The 20,475-nt window shown below is 44.8% G+C and overlaps 1 protein-coding gene and 1 long non-coding RNA gene across 4 annotated transcripts in view; one reads left to right on the forward strand and one right to left on the reverse strand.

Annotated features, from left to right (window-relative positions):
* Positions 1-457: 457 nt before the first annotated feature.
* LOC111926070 (uncharacterized) lies at positions 458-3,952 on the reverse strand. The gene is made up of 4 exons (XR_002862648.2): positions 3,762-3,952; positions 3,447-3,469; positions 3,303-3,365; positions 458-1,353 (listed from the first exon to the last, which is right to left on the reverse strand). It is a non-coding gene; the product is annotated as an uncharacterized LOC111926070 (long non-coding RNA).
* A 1,455-nt stretch (positions 3,953-5,407) lies between these two features.
* Positions 5,408-20,475, forward strand: part of HTR1E (5-hydroxytryptamine receptor 1E) — a 37,804-nt gene continuing 22,736 nt past the window's right edge. For 2 of the 3 annotated variants that reach the window (XR_015283009.1, XM_023922291.2), the window contains exon 1: positions 6,855-6,957. The gene's annotated coding sequence lies outside the window, so the exon portion shown is untranslated. Of the gene's footprint in view, positions 5,596-6,854; positions 6,958-20,475 lie in introns of those variants that run through there. The other variant, XM_086876483.1, reaches the window with a different exon arrangement.

Raw genomic sequence — 20,475 nt, forward strand, 5'->3', positions numbered from 1 at the left:
AAACTCTTACCATGAAAGTACCTGAAAAGATTTTAAATTAATCCGACACAGGCAACTATATCAAATGTCAGACTGAAACACAATTATAGCCATTGAGTGTCACCTTCATTCCATCTTTTAAACACATAGTGAGATACATCCTTATTAAAGGATCATATTATCCCTTCCTCTATATATCACCCCTCAACATCACCAGTTAATCCTTTGATATTGGCAATGGCAGTGTTTTCAAACAGCATCCTAAATCAATGGTGTCTCCCCATTAGAGTCAGGCTAAAAATCACACAACATCCCCAGCTAGCAGCAAAATAAGCTAAAGTTACACAGCAGCAACACAAAAACACACTGTCATAAAATTTACAGTCATCACAGGCACACCCCCAGGAAGGGGGATAAATATAATATTAAAGAACTGCTGTGTGATATGATAGCAAAAATAAGTCAAAGTTTGGGGAAGTTCTTCGGGAAAAGAGTAACACAATGACTTTATTTATAAGGATTTTATCAACAATAGCTATTGCCTACAGACAACTTTAAACATGAGCTGCTTTAAGTGCTGAATGTGAAACTGATTTTGCATTTCATTCACAGCCACATTTTTTCTGTGTAATTTCTATGTGTTGATATTTCGAATCATAACAGAACACTATTATTTGCTTGATGTCTCTGCAAATGTTTTTTAAGCTGAGAAGACACAGACTTCCAAGGTTTTATGATACTGTTTTTTAGTTATTTCTTATCTAGAAATATGAAAATTATGTATTTGCATTTCTTTGTGGTTTGTCAGAAGTACACCAAATTGCAGGAAAATAAAAGCAGGGGAAATCACCCAGCCACTGTACAATAAGGGACTAAACTGCATACTTCAGTGCACTCCTATGTTAGCAGAGAAATTCTGTATGAACTTGAAGTTTAAATATTGACTGGATAGTCATAAGCAAAGGGTTTGTAGGAAGCATCCTGTTCTGTTCACTTAATTGTGAGTGAAAAAAAGATCCCATAATTAATTTTACATGTCATTGAAATAAGAAGTACTTAGCTCTCTGTCAAGAATAGTCTGTGTTTTGTGTTTCATCACAGTCTAATCAACACTGGGGTCTTTTATCCAGTCCAGACAGGAGCTCACAACAGCTCCTGTACCAATAGTGAGTATACAATTGAAAATCATGGATTTGAATTATGGAGTTGTGAAGCCCCTTACCCACGTCTACAGTTTTTTAACATCTTCTTCCAAACATATATGCCAGGAAAACTTATATATTGCTTCACCAACTACCCATCTCTTCAACAGCCAGCAGAAGCGAACACAACTTCTTCAGTCAACATGCAACATCTTCACACAGAACCTTTGCCCTGTGAAAGAATAGGGGTCCTCAGGCAGCACACAGTGCCTGGCAAAAAGGCGGCACCCTCGCCCCAGGGAAGCTGGGTTGAGGCAGGGTGTGACAGACATCTTGCCTGATGTCTCAGAAGGTGAGATTTAGGGGAGTTGAAGCTTATATGCTGCAGAACACAATGCCAACCAGACTGGCTCTAATCAAGTCAAAAGCCTGTGACAAACGTCAGCCTTGGTGGAGCGTTGGTTGGGATATATCACATTAAGACAGTGCTAAAGCATTAACCAAAGCAGATTCCACCCAAGCTGTGAGCAGTAAATGAACTGCCTGTGCAAGAACAAGCTCCTGAGCTTGGGGAGGTGCTGCAAGATAGGATGCTGTCTGAATATGCCTGCAAAATAACTGAGGGAGAATGATGGAGTGAGGGGGACATTTGCTGAACACTCACCAGTGCCACTGAGAGAGATGGAAAGAACACGACCCGAGTAAGGCACACACATAAGAAAATACATGATTATTTTGAGCACTGTACAAATAAACAAGTCACAAACAGACTTTTCCCCAGCACAGCAGAGCCAGAAGGTGCTGTGCCTGTAGCATACCACAGACATTAACACTTTGTCTGCTGGATGTGAGTGGGTTGGTGCTCTGTCCTCTGGGCCGTGCTCCCACACTGGCCTTTGCTGCTGAGCTGACACTGCAGTTGCTCTGCTTAGAGCAAGACATCACTGGCAGCACCAAGCAGCACATCACAGCTCCAGGGTGTCTGAGGCACTGACATGTAGACAAGGAAGGACTAGAGAACAACAGCAAACTAACGACATCCTTCTTGCTGAGGAGTATGATTCTGCCAAGTTCTGAATTTCAGTAATTTATTAGGACAGCATTTTTAAAAAGGGCAGCTCTGCTTTTCCCTGCAGAAATAGCATTTGTTTATACCTCAGGGTCCTACTAACAGTCAGGGACCACCCATGAAAAACATAAGCCTGAGAATATTTCTGAGAAGCTCAAACATAAAATTACACATTATTTACACTGGTATTTTTGGTATCATCTGTCAACGGTTAACTGCAGAAGTTAATCCAAATAAAATGAGGATGCTGTTTTGTTAATTTGCTTACGAGAAGTAATTGCAGTGCAGTGGATTACTGGTTACTGACAGCACAACAAATCATCTTCTCAGAGGGAATTATCTCCTTAGGAAGGTAACAGGGTGTCATGCAGAGCTCAGAAAGAGGCAGCTTTGAGAAAAGAACTAAAAAGGACCATGGTGAGTCTGGTGACTCTCCTACAGCATCTCTTCGTAGCCAGCACAAGGTGCTTCAGAGGGAGCTGCAATAGTCCTTAAAATGGGTTTTGAATCACTCTAGTGCTGAAGAAGGATCTGTTTTAGCACAGGCAAGAGTGGTTCTGTAGACACCTGTTTCTGAGCAGTGAGCCACCACATAAAGATGGACAAGTGGGTGGGAGCAGCCACCTGCCAGTACAAAATGACACCTTTGGAACCTGCTTGAACCCAAAATTTCCCTATTCCCTCCTAGATTAGCATCATCCTTCTGCCCTGGGATTAACCTGTCTGATCAGCACTGTTTTTATTTGCTATAAAACAGCAAAACAGCTCAGATGTGCCCCCAGCTAGGATTTTATAGGATATGCAGAAAAGTCTCAAGAGGTTGTCAGTCTTCACTAGGTCATGGCTACCAGAATTACTCAAAAGAAGTGAGATTCATTTCACTTCACTGTACATATCTAAACGTTAATCATCTTTATCTAAGCAAGTCACCCTGGGCTCCCTTCTGACTCGGTGGAGAGAAATGGGCCCCTCCAAAAGGCAGCTCATTTCTTCTTCCCGTAGAGGATGCCTAAGATGGATGAGATGAGCTGCCTTCTGGAGGTGTCTATTTCTCTCCATTAGCTATACAGAGAGCCTGAGGTGATGTGCTTGCACTCTGATGATTAACTCACAATGTCAGAAGCTAAAGGCAGATGAATCCCACGTGCACTGCATCAGCATTTGAGCAGCCAGCCCTGCAGAGAGGAGGGATGGGGTTACAGAGCACACTGTTGATAGCCACTCTGGAGGCTCCTTCTAGCACTGCAGAGACATACCTGGTGACATGTCCAGTGACCACCTAGGAAAGAAATAGCAACCTGAATGCAAAGAATGGATCAGGAAAGGAGAAGGGCAATACCTTAAAGAAAGACAAGTGTGTGCAGATAGCAACCAGCCCACAGTTCCCTGCTGGATGTTTCCTGCCCAAACCATCATGGTTCAGCATGACCAGTTATATCTGAATGATCCAGAAGTGAAGCAAGGCAAACAGTGGTTAGCCCACAAGGTGGTCTCACACTACTTTTCCCCATTCATCCACAGTTCTGCCATGATGGAGTTTTGGTAGACTGAACAGATGCACGCACACATACCTGAATGCATATGAAGTCTTTTCTGAAAGGCAAGTTCCTTTCCATAGCAAGACATTTGTGATATCTGAAAGGAAGCAACTCATCAGGTTCTACATCATTTACCTACAAATACATCCAGGAAATCACTGATCTCATTGGAGGAGTATTGCTGGGATACAGTAAGAGATGATCCTGTTATGGTGATTCCTCCCTACCACGCAAGCTGAGTACTTGTCCCCGGTACCACTTTGTGGAAATTGAAGAGTCCTCTTATCACCACTCAGCGCTGGCCAGATAAGACACAAAACTCTCTTGAGTACCAGCCTGGTGCCATAATTACTGACTAATGCTGCCTCTGTAGCCTGTCACAAGAACAGTTTTTGGCAGTCATTTCAGCTCCTTTCACAGTCACATGAAATTAATTTAATTAGTTTTTAAAATCTAAAGAATAATGGGATTTAATTGACTTAATGTGAAACTTTCTGGGCTGTCACTCCACCCAGCTTCCGATCAACTTGAAAGCATTCAGCTGTGAGTGACTGATGTTTGTGCCTTTCATTGAGAACACTTTGTCTCAGTTAAAATCCTTCCTTCCATGCTTAATTTTTGCATAACATTGCTTTTGTTTTTCAGTCTGTGTTTTCATTGTCTGGTACCCTGGATGAAGGGCTCTCCATGTGGGGCTGATGCAGCCACCTCCTGCTCCTGGAAGTTTGTTTTACCAGTAGCTGCAGTATGTTAGGGGAAGATGGGTGAGATGTAGAGTTGCTGCCTGGGACACACATCAGAAAGGGGTGAGACAGCAGCAAATGGTTTTATACAACCATGCACATATCTAAATAAATACTGTTGATGGCCCTGCTGAAGATTATGGCCCTATTATGGCTGATGTATGAACACACGTCAGTCTTACCATCCTCCTCTAATGCCCAAACAGAAGTAAGAAAGTCTATGGGATGTCTGAGACAGAAATTTTGTTTGGCACTGATGACCATAAAAAATGCTCATTCCGTTGTTCAAAATTTGAGAAGCATATTAGCACGTCATTAATGAGATCCAGAGATTAATCTTTATGTATGCCATCTTCCACTCTCATTTTAGGTCATGGTGGTCTCCAGCAGTCTTGAACACACTTCACCAGAAAGCACCAGGACAGATCTCTTTAATTTTTCTGTCCCTTTGGTAAAGTGGGAGAGAGAGACAGGAACAGAGGGTTAGTGACTAGATATCTTAAACCAACACCCTACATTAAAGCACAAGTTTCTAAAGCTGTGCATAATAATACCAGTTCTGATTAGTGACAGCCTCATTAGAACAAAGTAGAGGTTCTTTTACTTCCATTCTTCACTTCTTGCTTTCCTTGTATCCCATGCATCCCTCCTTTCTTAGAAAAAGAGAAGCTTTTTAAGACTCTCCTGTGGGAGTTTTATCCAAATTATTTGGTATCTGGGGAAACTTCCATCCTACCTATTTTGGTAGAAAATATAGTATCAAAGCTGCATTTGACAAAGTTAACATTAGTACAAGAAATTATGTCATTCTCAGAGGGAACAACTACTTGATTTTTAATCATTGATGGCCTCTAAACTCTCTCTATGGTACCTCCATAGGGTGTCTATCACTGTACAGTGTATACATTTCAAAACTGAGCGACTCCGCTCCCACGTGCTCAGACAGCGTGAACGCTGGGACAATCCCAAAACACTCTCGCAAGTCGGCATGGTTCTCACTCCAGCCCCCCTGCTCCAGGAGCGCATCTCCGGCATCGGTCAGCACCGGCTGCTCAGGGGCGGACTGCAAAGAGCGGGCAAACCCCGAGCAGGCTCTCCGGGTTCCCAGACAGTGCCCGCATCAGGTACCAGCCCTCGGAAGCGCTGTCCGCCGACACACCTCTCTCCGTGCGGCTGCCCGCACCAGGCGGGCTGAGCTCCAGCCGGGAGCGGGCTGAGCTCCGGCCGGGAGCGGGCTGAGCTCCATCGGGAGCGGGCTGAGCTCCATCGGGAGCGGGCTGAGCTCCATCGGGAGCGGGCTGAGCTCCGGCCGGGAGCGGGCTGAGCTCCATCGGGAGCGGGCTGAGCTCCGGCCGGGAGCGGGCTGAGCTCCATCGGGAGCGGGCTGAGCTCCATCGGGAGCGGGCTGAGCTCCATCGGGAGCGGGCTGAGCTCCATCGGGAGCGGGCTGAGCTCCGGCCGGGAGCGGGCTGAGCTCCGGCCGGGAGCGGGCTGAGCTCCGGCCGGGAGCGGGCTGAGCTCCGGCCGGGAGCGGGCTGAGCTCCATCGGGAGCGGGCTGAGCTCCGGCCGGGAGCGGGCTGAGCTCCATCGGGAGCGGGCTGAGCTCCGGCCGGGAGCGGGCTGAGCTCCGGCCGGGAGCGGGCTGAGCTCCATCGGGAGCGGGCTGAGCTCCGCCGGGAGCGGGCTGAGCTCCGGCCGGGAGCGGGCTGAGCTCCATCGGGAGCGGGCTGAGCTCCAGCCGGGAGCGGGCTGAGCTCCATCGGGAGCGGGCTGAGCTCCAGCCGGGAGCGGGCTGAGCTCCATCGGGAGCGGGCTGAGCTCCGGCCGGGAGCGGGCTGAGCTCCGGCCGGGAGCGGGCTGAGCTCCATCGGGAGCGGGCTGAGCTCCATCGGGAGCGGGCTGATCCAGCGCCGCCGCGGGGCTCCGGGCAGGGCGGCACTGCAGCCGCCCCTCGCTCCGACAGGGCACCGAGAGCGCCCCCGGCAGGGGCCCGGGCAGCGGCCACGGCCGTGCCTGAGCAGCGGCAGCGGCGGCGCCGGGGAGGAGGAGCGCCGGCGGCTTGGCCACAGCGGCGGCAGCCGGGACCGGGGCAGGGTTCGCTGGGCACCCCTGGGCTCCGCGGCGCTCCCCGGCGGGGCGGGGGCGGTGCCGTGTTGCCGCCGCGGAGCGAAGCCGCTACATCCTCATCCTCATCCTTATCCTTATCCTTATCCTTCCCTCTCCTCCCCTCTGCGCGACCCCGCCGGCTCCCCCCGCCCAGAGGGGCGGGAAGGCAGCGGGCGCTGCCCGCGGTGGCGGCGCGCCCCGGAGCGGCTCCGCACGGCGTTTCCCCCCACCCCGCCCGCTGCCGCCGATAAATCCCAGTGCCGGGGGCAGCGCGGCACTTGGCGGCTGTGGCGCTGCGGGGAGGCGGCGGAGCTCGGCCCCCTCCCCGCGGCGGAGACCCCCGGCAAGGGCAGGAGGAGCCGCAGCTGCCGGAGCTCAGGTGAGCGCCCGGGGCTGGGGGCGGCGGGAGGAGGAACGGGAGCGGGCGGGGGTCGTAGGGAGAGTGCGGGGCGCCTCGTCTGGCAGCCCCCGCTGCTGCCTCGAGGGGACCGGCTGCGAGGGGGAGCCCCGCTAGCACAGCGGCGGGAGGACAGCGGGATGCTGCCCTACGGTTTCTCTGTGAACCGCGAAGTTTTCCTTCGTGAGCTTTGAGGCGGGATCCCGGAGAGCTCCTTGGGGGCTGCGGGGCTCTGCCCAGGGCTGTGGTACCGTGGGAAGCTCGGAGAGGAGGTGAGCGGAGGGCGCACCCCACCCAGCGCGGCTTCCCCGCGGAGCCCGGTGCTGCCGTGGTCCCGGTAAAGCAGCGTGCTCTCCGGGGTTGTTCGGGCATCCCCAGGCTCTACTCGCTGTGCTGTGAGGTCCTCTCTAAAGCACCTCTCAGTCGGTAAAAAGGTCGATGCTCTCCCCTTGCTTTCTCACACGTGAACGGGGGCTGAACGGTGAAATGATGCACAGGATGTGAAAATAGTTATTCTCAGTACTGTACAAGGTAGACTGTATTCCTCGCTTCAGGAATGGACCTCCGGGGGCGTGAAATGCAGGTGTTGAACTGCCCATCTACCTGATAGTCCTTGTAACTCAAAACGAGCAGCAGGTGGAATCAGACCTTCACTTAGCTACAGGCTGTTCGGTCCTTCAGTATCTGGAGAGATGGCGAGCAGAGAAGAGGGCTACTTCATTTCATTGTTAACCAACCTTCCACTTCAAGAGTGGGTCCACGGTGACTAAATAACATGCATAAGGCATTTAATCTGTGTCTAGTTATTTCCTGGTGGCTGGGAATCTTACAGAAAAAAAAAATCTTAATTTTTTTTTGTTTTTAAAAACGTTCAGTTTCAAAGGATTGGAATTGCCATGAGATCATACATTCAAAAAAACTGTGGCTGTAAGTTAAAAAACAAAAAGGAAAAGGAAAAACCTACCAAATCTGCACCTGTAACAATGCACTACTTTCCCATAGAGAGATATGTTAAAACAGCATCGGCCCAGCAAAGTGCTTGTTAAATTCAAGTGAGGGCTTACGTACCATGAGCTTCAGTGGAATTACTCAGAAGCTAAAGCTGAAGGCAAACGTGCTTCCGTGATTCCCCAAACCAGGGCTTAAGTACTGTTCATTGAAGTATTCAGTTGCATGAATCACAGTCATTCAAAAGTTCAAGGCAGACCAAATCAGGGAAAACGTGGACTGAACAGCATTGTCAGCCTCTCTGCACAAGAACTAGGTAATCACCAGCCCTGTGGATTTTCCCCAGGGTTTTTAGGAGGTCTCTAAGTATAGAGTGAGCTGTTTTTGACTGTCTTGAAATGCGGATTGCAATCTGCTAAGAGCCAGTAGCCCTCTGTGATCATGGATTGGCTTCAGCCCATTTTAGGATTTCAGTCATCTCTCAAACTTTGGGACTTGGGAGGGCACCTCTCATGCAATCTGCCCAATTTAAAAAGTACAAGCACACAGAAAATCTCTTATTTGTTAAAACTATGATCTCCAATTCATTTATAAGCACCAAAAGCATAGATTGTCAGACACCAAATACACAGACGATTTTCAGGAACCAGAGCACTTGCTAACATGAAAAAAGGACAACATCATGTAGTTAAGGTGTCCAAAGAGTAGAATTTACTTCTAAATAGCTTGGTTCTTCTGCAAGGTACTCTTGGATTCCTATGAAATTAGAGAAACTTGTACTTGACTGTTCCCTGTTTTCCCTCTATTGACAAAGTTCTGTGCGTGCTGAAATCTGTATCCTTGGGTATCTTCCCATTTAATTCAGGATGCAGATAAATTCCTGTCTTAAGAACTTTAATAAAAGTTAAGATGTAGGTTTGCTTTTATTTAACAACTTCAGGAGTGTACAGACAGGCAGTGTTGGTTTTGCTGTTCTGAGCTTTAACCTGTTCCTGTTGATAATGTGCCTTTGTTGTTATTGGGGGCAGTTTTTGGAGTTCTTTTTCTGTAAAACCCTTCACCCTGCTTGGTGAAGCAGCTTCACCAAGTGGCCGCCTAAAGACAGTGGATGTTAGCTTTCAAACTCATATTTCCCTGCTGATTTCTGCTGAAACCCTGGTGCCCCTTGCTGGCAATTGCATTAGTTAGTAAAGAGGAAGCTAGCAGCAGCTCCTTTTCTGGCTGAGGGGTTTGGATTTAACATAACCTCCCTGTAAGAATGATATGTTTAAGACATAAGGATCTCTTCCAGGACACAAAGGAAGCTGCCTCATATATTAAAGAGGGAGAAAATACAATCTCAAGGCAAACAGCAAGAAAAGCTTTAAATCTGTTGAAAGCTATTCGGAGAGTTGCTGGTCAAACATGTGGAGTACACCAGGAGAAAGAAAAAGGTCATCAGGCCAAACTCATTTCCATCTAATTACATTAAGTCTGTCAGGCTAATCCCTGGCACAACTTGACTGAAAATATTTCTCTGGATCTCCTTTTTAAAGTGACTAGTGTATTAAAAAGGCAAGCACCTTTTTCTTCACATGCTCATGTAAATATGTGTGTTTATGAACAGCCCTCTCAAAAGCATTTGGCCTGTGTAAAATGAAACACCTGCCCAAGATTTTACTTCTGCAAACAGCTGGTGGATTAACCCTTCTAAACCTTTTTATACAGATAATTTTGTGCTTTGTGACAGTCCTGGCAGTAATAAATGTGGGGTCTGTGGAGGTCACTGTGGTGGGAAGTTCAGTGGGTGCAGATGAGGTCAGAATTTGAGTGTAGCTGGAGTGAAGTAGAGACGTGATCTGCAGAAGTGAGTTCAGGAAGGCCAGGTAGGGAGCATCATGCTGAGCTGGGAATAATCTGCTGCACAAATATATGGGAAGCAACTTGCCTGGTAGCACTTCTACCAGTAAAAAAGCACTGCTGAGATAAAGCCAGACCTTTCACAGTGCCACACAAAGAGGATTGCATCCTACAAAATATGTGGTGGGATTTGGTCCTACAGCTCGATGTAGGTGGGGTCTTGGTTAAAGGAGTTTACTATCTGGGACACAGCTGTGTATTGCCTGGTGAGGGTGGAGGGAAGGGCTTAAAAACATGGCCTGGGGGAAATTAATCAGGCTCTTTAACCTCAAGACTGAACTGAAGCAGGATGTGCTTGTAGCCTCCAGATTTACAAGTCTGCTCCAAAAGGCAGGGAGCACCTCCTGCTCTGTGTGCAGCCTGTATGGACTCAAGCCCCCCTGTAGCCATGGTGTTGGACTGCTGAGAATCTCCCCATAAGGAAGCAGCAATTGTACTCCTATCCAGGAAAGGAAATACCCTGAAAGAGTCACAGGCTATATCCTTAGATATCCTGGGCTTGGGTAGGACTTGGCAAGGGTGTTTTTGTAACAGGCAACTACTCCTACAAAGGGTTAGTTTATTTTAGTCCCACAGACAGCAAAGTCATCTTGGGCAAAACAGTTTGGGCTTTTACATTATATATAAATGCAATAAACAAACTCATCAGCCCCAACATCTAACTCCTCTGCTCATGTGGAACTACCCTACTGCTTCCTCAAATGCAGATTGGGAACAAGGAGTCAAAATGCCCAAAGTAAGGCCACCCTGTTGAAGACAAGGCTTAACCTTACAAATGGCAGTTGCCAAGGCTGTGGCTGCTGCATGGGGCTTTCTAAATGTCAGTTTTCCCTCTTGTATTTGCTGGCTGGATCCTTTAGCACAGCTGGCAGCTTCTTGGCAATACACAGTCTGCCTGCTCTCCCTGGACCTGCAGGGAAACGCCTCACCACCTGACTGCTGGGGGCAGGGGGCACGTCCATTCCTGCCTGTGCTCTGGACATCATCCACACTGCCAGAGTTTCTGTCTCCATCTCCTATAAGCACCCACTGCTGGGTGCTTCCCTTCCCAAAGGGCCCGTGGGACATGGGGTACAGCTTCTTCCCACTCAGCTCCATTCTTGCAGAAAGACACAAAGAGACAGCTCTTTTGGGAGCAGGCAAATCAAGTATTTGTCTGTTGCAGAAGCTTGTAACAAAATTGCCTTTAAGGGTCACCCATGTTCTCCCAGGGGTCTGTCTGGGATCCTAAAAATGAAGGAGTTTTTGGTAGCACCCAAACCATCATTCAGTCTGTGTGGTACTATCAAAATACAATTAAATATCAAAACATGCACAGTGATACCATATCAGGAGCTCATCAAGTTCAATTTAAAATGTTTAGGGGGCAGCATATTGCTAGTCCCCAGCACTGTCACTTGGTTACTACCACTGGAAACCCTGCTCCTTTCCACTTCTGGCCAAATGCCATGGCTTCAGCCTGGCAGGGAACAGGATGCACTGAGACCTTTAGCACCGCATTTGCAGAATTATCCCCTTGTCCCTGCGAGACTCCAAGTTCAGATATCCTGGAGGAATATCATGCTGACAGCTTCTAATTATGCTACTGGTTGATTTACCAGTTTTTGCTCTTTTAAGAGCTAGAAGTCAAGGAAGGGGAGGAAAAATCCCTTCCCTGAGCTCACATTTCAGGTGAAGTGGCATCTCTTTGGCAGAGCCTTTCAGAGGAGGGGAGTAACACACATCCAGTTCTCCAGGATGGACAGCCCCCAGTCCCAGCATGGGCTACCTGACCCCTTTACTGTTTCCTGTCCCTCCAGACACCCTCTTTTTGCCTCTGGGTGTTTTTGCAGCTACCTGTGCTGTGGCAGTATCTATTTTTGACTTTCAGTCCAGGGCCCAAATACACTGACTAGTTCCAAATCCACCTCTTTTTTTAAATTTGTTTGGAAAGATTTTTGCTTATACTTCTAGCATAAGCAGCACAAAAAGTCAAGATAGTTATAGACCTACACATTTATTTACTTTGGGATTAATGTATTCCTCTCCACAAGCTAAATTAGACAGATACTCCTATTAAGGTTTTAATGGTTCTGGTTTTCTTTTTTTTATTTCTTTTTTATAATCAAGCAGGCCAAGCTATCTTCTATCCCAGACAGCAATTGCTATCTGCCCTGCTGTTCTGTTCTTTCATCTCTTTTTTTTTCCCTTTTCTTTTTTTTTTTAATACCCATTATAAATAACCATTTCAAACTAGGATAACAGCATACAAATGGGGTCCCACATAGCAAAATGCTCTCTTGAACTGTGTCCCATGGACTGGACCCTGTGCTGCTCCTGTCCTCCAGTGTCTTTCCTGTAGGACACAAATTTGAAGCCAAGCATATAAACTGAAAAGCACCATTCAGAAAGATTTATGATCCTGTTTCATTAGGGATGCATATGTGGAATTATTCCCTGCCTGAAAGCACTGACTCAGAGCTCACATGTAAATTGCCAGGATAATTCCACTATTCCGTGTTTCACAGAATTGAACATTCTGTGCCTTGCTTCAAGTGTTTTGTTGATGAAAATCTTTCAATTTTCCTGTAGAGAGAGTTTGGTAGACTGTTGAGCTGTAAGTATATTGTCTTGACTTACAAACACACAATGACTGCCAGTAAAATTAATATCTTAATTTTAAACTGGACAGCTTCCTATCAACACCACTCTGTTCTTGCAGTACTGCTTTTGAGTACTAGCATTTCTCATACATGTGAAGTTCTGCATGAGAAGGAATACTTGGAAATTAGCAAAGCTGTATCCATGTTGTGTCTTAGCTTCCTATCCCAAAATATTCAAAGGTGCAAAATCTAAGTTGGCTGCCAAGCAAGAAGACTCTGTCATGAGTGTGGGTGATCATAATACACAGGCACGATTTACATGTTTATACAGCAAATAACTTAATTTTGATCCGTTTACAATGACCTTTCATTGGAGAACATTAAAACAAAGTGCTTTTTAAATTGTTGAAATAGGTTAGTAGTTACTGTCCAGTTTGGAAATGAGTGAGGTCTGAAATGAGTGAGGGTTACAAGCAGGCACACATATGTTTTGTAGTTATTTATTATATATAGTTATTTTGATTCTGCCAAGCTTGTTAGGGTCAGAACAGTCTGACCAGTGTGAAGTGGCTCAGCTGGGTTCACGCTGCACCCAGCTCTGACACAGCTTGCTGTGTTAGCTGTCACTGCTCAGGTGGTTTTCCATACAATTCATGTTTCCCTGAGTTGTGACAGTCAAATATCCACCTTTCTCTTCCTGGTGAGACTAATGCCTTTCTAGCTGTTATATTTCATAGGCCAGCATAAAGCAGGCAAGTTGTCTTGCAGAGTGGTAAATATTTGATAAAACTGCTTTGTATGGTGCGAGTGTGAATTCCACAGTGTGGAGACAGCTAAAAATTAAATTATGCTGTGCATTATCTCCTTGAAATAAGAGTCCAGATTATCACTGGTTTTGTTCACTGGAGTGAAATAAAGATCTGAAATTCCTGAACAATTGGACACATTATACATTTAGTGCTGATCTGAATAGCAACACTCACCTGAGTTACAATTGCACTTTGCTGCTGTATGTATATATGAGCCTTTCTATGGGCTGCATTTCACAGAGCAGCTGTTTGCTGAGCCTTAGGAGAGCTTCCAGGGACATTAAAACACACTGAATTCCTCTGAAAAACAGCAATTATCTTGTCCATATTTGAATTCTTCCTATGGGTCTTCAAAAAACCTCACCTATTGGACACAAGGAAGGGCTGGGGGAGGTCTCATTAGCTATTTGAATCTTTTGCTATTAGGGACCTTCTGGTCTCGTTTTTTGTCTATTTTCCAGTTGTCAGGTGATGGATGGACATAGAAGAAAAAGCCCCCCCTCTTACAGGGGGAACAAAACAAAAAAGTTAGTAAGAAATAGTAATAAAGCCTTGTTATAGTATGAGAAATAGTAGTTATCTGAGATCCTTACAGTTTGTGCTTGAAGATGACTTTCTGTGATGGGATTGTGCTGCCTGACTGAGCCTCTGTGGGATCTGAGGGGTCCAAAATGCTGTTTGGGTGTAAGGACTACAGTCCTAGCTGCTCCTACTTGTGGAGAAGTTTGAAACAAGAAACCAGAGAAATTTCTGCACAGAATTTTTATTACTATTACTGTTAAAGAAGAGCCCTGCATTTAACCTCTTAGTTATGTTGATCTCTGTCCTGAGGAGTTTGAAGCAAACACAGGCTTTCTTTTCTCCTTGGTGGCTGCAGAAGTGTCTGTGAAAGACGCACAAAGTGGAGAAATCTTCCATGAACAGCAATTGTGTCAAATGTACTCTGAAACCTTCTCATATTAAATGGAAATTAACACTTCTTAATGACTTAGTGTAGTCCAGTTGCCTCTTAGAAAAGGCTACAGTATTTAGTGTCTAAATATCAGTTTTCAGTCACTGTTGGTTTTGGGCTCTGACTTTTGATTAAACATACATACTAAGCTGCTAAAAGTAAATACATATACAAAAGTAAAGCTTGCTTGTTTCCCAAGTATTTGATAATAGAAGTGTTTGCAGACACTTCACTAAAAAAAAAAAAGCGCACACACACAAAAAAAAGAAAGAGGAATACTTGTCATATTTCACAGAGGAGTCGAAAATGTATAATGAAAACTAGATACACTAGAGACTTAAGCACAGCTTGCTTTGAGGCAAGTTGGATATGTGGGTGGGTGATAAATATACTGGGATTTACTGGTGGAGGTATTTGTAACTGTTTTCACTTGCTGTCAAAAAGCACAGCATGGATGTTTGGAAACTTACAATCCTGCAGTTTCTGCTAACTGTTCCTGTTAATAAGTGCTAGCAGAGAACCCTGCCCAATGCTGATGAAGAGCAGCCAGAAGAACAAGTGAGAACATCCTGGACAAGCCTTAGGGACATCCAAGCTCAGGGAGGGAGATGAGCTTGAGGCTTGTGTAAGCATCAATTTGCATTACCAGGAAAGCTTAAATCTAAAGTATGGGCAGGGCCAGGGGAGAAGCAGGGACTTGGCCCAGTTACAGCAGTACATTGGAAGAAATAAATCCTGCCAATTTTCTTGAGTCCCTGCTATCTCTACAAATTCACTGAACATGTTTTGTGGTTTTGTCCATGTCCCTTAGGCACTCAAGTCCACTGGAGCCAACAGAGGTCTGGGAACTGTTGAGCATGTAAATGAATTTTTAATATATAATCAGATAGGGAAGAAAATGTTACTAATATATAATATATAAAATACTACTTAAATGTCTTTACAGTGTATTTAGACATTTGACTTTTCTTAAGCTCATTTCTTTTATGCTTTGGTTGTGGAGGAAGTTTTCTAAGGTAAAATTCTATTATCCTGGCTCTTTTATAGCTTGGGTAAGTCAGAAGGTGTGACTGGATCCAAGCACAGGCTCTTCCCAAAGATATTCATTTGTGACGGAGCTTTTGCATATCCTGTATATGAGATCCAGGCTGTCACACTTTAAGTGATCCTGTAGCTTTTCCTCATGGACAGGGTGAGGTGATGATCCTCATCATCTGCTGGCCACACTTAACACCATTCAGTAAGGCTTGTGACCAGGGGCCAAGTATCTCATTGATCCCTGGCTGTATTCACCCTGGCTGTTCCTTGCCAGTGATTCTGCTTGGGCATCAGAGGAGGATTGGGAAAAAAACAGGGATTGAAAGGGAGGTTTTAAACCAGCTAGATACAAATGGACCGGACCCTGAATTCAGCACCTTAATTAAAGCAGTTTCCAACAGGTGAATGACATTGAGTTGCATCTGGCTCCTGTACTTTATGACCTCCAGATGCACCATGGCCAGCAGCAAGCAGTAGAGCTGTTACCACACAGGCTTTGGAGCTTGAACTTAGAATGGAAAATGTAAAAGTAGGTTAAAAATGCAGAGGCTAGCATTTCTCTCATCTTGTGGTTTAATATTTACAGCACAGCTTAATCTGATCTTCTCTTTTTCATGAATAGCACATTCTAGCCAGCCATTTAATGAGAAATTCACCTAACATTAAAAGCCACATAGAGTCCTTATTTACTGATAGATTTATAGCCCAGAAGCTTGCAGACAGCACTCTGTGAGCTGTGTGATGATTTTAATGTGCGGGCGGCATTTTCATGGATAAAATTTCCATTATTTCATAATCAAGCTATTGCTTTCTAACCAGGCACACCACTGGCATTATTCAAGAGGGAGGGGGAAAAAAAGATATCTTTCTTTCAGAAATTGTATTTTGAATGCATGTAATATCTCTCTTCTCTGTGTGTTTAATTCATGATACTGATAGTACCATGGTATATTTTATACCACGTTTTTTCTCTGGAACTGGCTTATAAAATGATGGTGTTTAAATATTGTCCTCAGCAGAAAAGCATGGTAATTTTATTTTTAGTATTTTAGGCATAAAAAAAAAATGATTCAACAACAAATAGCTTAATGGAACTTTTTATTATGGAACAACCTTTAAACAATTTCACTATCCAGTACAGTAGTACCAGCACTAACCTAATTTTGGGGCATTTTAAATAGTGTATTTTAAGCTGTTCCATGAGGCATGAAATCCTGCTTGTGTGGTTCAAACTGTGTGCAGCACAAGACTGATTCTGCATGATCATGAAAATCATTCTGAAAATCATCTAGTCTGAATTTTCACTTATGCTAGAATGGGTTTTTGGCAGATAAGGGGCAGGAGGGGGTTGTGAGGGAGGAATAAAAGGATGTTACAGAGTTGAGAGGAGATTGAAGTACACAATGCATGTAAAAGATCTTGGCCAGCAATTAACAGCAGATGATGGTAAGAAAAACATCAGCAGGTTATGTCAACTAATAATTGCCACATCCTCGTCATCTAGCCATTCCTAAAATGATGGAATTAAACCACCAAAAATTCCATTATGGTTTCTTGCATTCCTGCACTGAAGTGTTAATGCACAGAGATCTAGGTAGTCATTGGAGAGAACTAGGTAGTCAGTGCTGCTTGCAGAATCAATGTTGCCTTCTGAAATGTTCCTGGACAACTGACTATTAATATGTCTTAAAAATGGTGTCTGTTTACCATATACTGTCAGTCCCTCAAAAATTGTATTCAATTTCTATTGCAAGTCTGTCAGATGTGCTAAAAAAATAGTGCTCCAAATTGTTGATTTTTTTCAGCTTATTTAGGCACAGATTTCCCTTGAAGCCATTTCCAGCACACTTTCTATCCTTCATATTCAATTTGGGCAGATGTGCTGATGCATCACCTGCTTCCAGTTACCTGCCAGTGTTAACCTTTTTGTGCCAGCATTTATCCCTGGTTGCATTATCCTTTGCACTGTATTCACACGTGGATGTGGATGCAGCCAGCACCTTTGTAAAGAACCAGAATGCTTCTGATTATGTAGAGATCTCTGCACCTTCACCTCTAGACTCTTCTTCTAAATCAATGTCATCCAGGAAAAGAAAAATACTTCCTATGACTCAAAAAACTTGCATTTTTCTGACATTCTGTGTTCCAAACATAACCTAGCTAAGAAGAAAACCATGACTTATGGTTTGATGGGGGATCAAAAGTGAGCTCTGTTCTCTTAATGGCACCTGTAAACTCTGTTATTGTCCTCTGAAGTAAGATATATTTAACATTAGCATTTTTATTTTTTTTAAATGGCTGATACTGCTGTTAGTAGAATGTATTGCTATTTTATACACTGCTTCTGCGATTACCAAAGGAAAGGGCCTGAGTTTGGTTGAAGAACAAATCGTGCTGGTAAACTTCAGCTGGACCAATACTTTGATTTTGTTATTCCTGATGTTTCTCAATGCATCATCTTTACAGGATGTTCAGAGAGATGGCAGGGAACTCAGTTCTGCTTTTCCTCAGCCTTCCCAGAATTCTGACTTTGGTGACACTTTCAACCACCCTGGTATTCCTTAAATGTTGTTTTGGTTGGTTTTTTTTCCAATTTCTTCTAGTCCTGTGATGCCTGGTCACTGCAGGCAAGTACACCACTCATCCCAAGGGGGATGGAACTGGTCCTGAGAGCCCAGCCACAGTGAGAAGAGACACGACTAACTTGCTGTCTGAAAACTGCTCATCCAATTTCTCTCTTGTTCTTTGCAACATAGTCAGGGCGTATGCACACTGTCACAAAGAAGCATGCAGGAGCAGGTTAAACACTGAGTGAGGGAATATTGCTGGAACACTTCAGAGTTGCTGTAGTCATGTAGATGATGTGCTGATGCCCTTCATTTCTAGCTGATGCTTTCTCTTAGAACGCAAGATGATGTTTCTCTTGATGTGCTCTCTCTAGCAGCCGAGCATATGCACCTCTCTTGTACTTAACAGGCTAAGACACTCAAGGGGCGCAGTCAACTGCTCTCCTTTAGTCTAGGAGCCAGGACCAAACAGAAACCATATGGAGAGAAGCCATATGAAGCTGGAGGGAGAGCATGTTGCCCCTGTCATGAGCTAATGACAGTGAGACAGGAGGAGAGAGGAATTTCCCACTAGCAAGCAGAGCCTCTGAGCTCCCATTTTTAGCCCAATGCATGTCTCCAAAGCCCCATGCAGGAGTGTGGGGATAGGATCCTTTGCTCCCTGTGCCAGCAGTGGATAGCCAAACCAGTAACCACTATTAGACATCCTGCTTGCTTTCTTCTACCTGCGTGTGCCTTAGAATGAGCTATTAAAAACTGTGTAGAATGTTTTATATGTTCTTCTGAGCTAAGGGTGTCAAATTTGGCCACTGCTGCTTAGGTAAGTGTTGGTTTTGCTATTTCCCAGCAGAAATTAGGCAGAGGATCTGGGATTCAGATATTTGAGATTAATGGGATTGCTCAGGTATCGAAGCACTGACAAAATAGAAAGTTACTCCTAGTAGAAAACGTAATTAGTCCCTTTCAGATCTTTGGTTTGACAGTAGCACTAACATCAATTATTCTCTGTTGGGAATATTCCATTTTAACAAGGTTCACTGTAATATCATCCTTTCTCAGTAGTAATCAGAAGAAAGAAGGCCTTTTCAAATCATTTCTTGCTACCTTGAGATTTTTTTACATTTAAGCCTCCCACTTATCAACTGATGCCTTGCATTGACTTCAGCACCTGAACAATTCCAATACTCTCAAGTGTCTGGAAATGAACCCTTTTTTTCCTCCCTCTTTTTTTTCTGTCAAGAGTCTGCAGAGTAAATCAACAGTGTTTCCAAGCTAAAAGGTATTGTCTAAAGTAAAGTTAAAATCCTCAGGGTGGAGAAAATATGTCAAAATAATCTGGCAAAGCTATGAGCCTGGGTCTCAGGGAGAAAAGGTAGCTCTGCTGTACTGGTTTCAATTAATCATGAAGCTCTGGGTCTCAGCTATGTTCCTGCAGGTCACAGCAGTTTTTTCAAGCAGAGCATGCCATCCACAGCTTCTTCCAAAGGTATTAAATAATCAAACTCTGACCTCCTCCAGTGCAAAATACACTTTTTTAAGAGTGGCACTGCTGTCCTAGTGCATGTATCTTGGGAAATTTCACAGAGCCTGGTGCCCTTTGGTTCTCTCAGGCCAAGGAGATCCTTCCTCCAAGTCAGCATTCTTCATGAAACCTTGCAGCCCTATGCAGAACTCACACTTTCACTTAGTTTCTAACCTTGGTGCTCCCTCTACCATTTTGCCATCTGTAATCCGAAAATCCCATCTCCAATTTAGCATCGTGTATTTGAGACTGTTGAAACATGCTTAAGGAGATTTAAATGCACAGCTGTGTGACTCAATCCCCTAGATAGGTTTTATAATCAGCCTTCATGCATAGCTCCAAGTTATTTTGAATAGAGGACTGCTGAAAATAACCAGAAAAAAAATTAAAGAAATTTTAAATGATCTCTTTTCCCACACCTCCAGATTGAGATACTCTGTGGTTAAATATCTCTGAATAAGGCTGTTCTAAATAAAATACCAGCTTTGGTGGTATATAAGATAAAGCTGGCAATAAAAAGTACATAGTATCCCATCAAGATGTTGAAGCCTTAATCCAGAACACAGTGGGAGTGGTGTGCACTGCTGCCAGCACACCTGGCCACAGTAGCCGTCTCACAGAGTGCTGTACCCTAATGTGGCACATTTCTGCCTACCTGGATTTGCTGTTCAGATGTCCAGAGCAGATTGCCAGCTGCTTGCCCAAATGACACCCTGGGAGGTGGTGGGACAAAATTAAATCACTGTTGTGACTCAGACAAAGAGTAATGATGGGATGATGAACACAGTGAAGGGTCTGGAGCAAAAGAGTCTTATGAAGGGTCTTATGAAGGGTCTTACATGGAGCAGTTGAGAGAGCTGGGGTGTTTAGCCTGAAAAAAAAGGAGCTCAGGGGAGACCTTATCACTTTGTATAACTAACTACCTGAAAGATGGGGAATGTTGGTCCCTTCTGCCAGGTAATAAACTAGAGAATGAGAGGAAAATGCCTCACAGTTCATCAGGAGAGGTTTGGATTGGGTACTGGGAACAATTTCTTCACTGAAAGGGCTGTAAAGCAGTAGAATGGGCTGCCCAGGGATATTGTGGAATTGCTGTCCCTTGAAGTGCTTAAAAGACATGTAGATGTGGCACTTAGAGACATGGTTGAGTGTTGGACTTGTCAGTGCTGGGTTGATGGTAAAT

This window comes from Cyanistes caeruleus, chromosome 2 (genome assembly GCF_971803275.1).
Source record: "Cyanistes caeruleus chromosome 2, bCyaCae1.hap1.1, whole genome shotgun sequence".
In the NCBI taxonomy this organism is placed as follows: Eukaryota; Metazoa; Chordata; class Aves; order Passeriformes; family Paridae; genus Cyanistes; species Cyanistes caeruleus.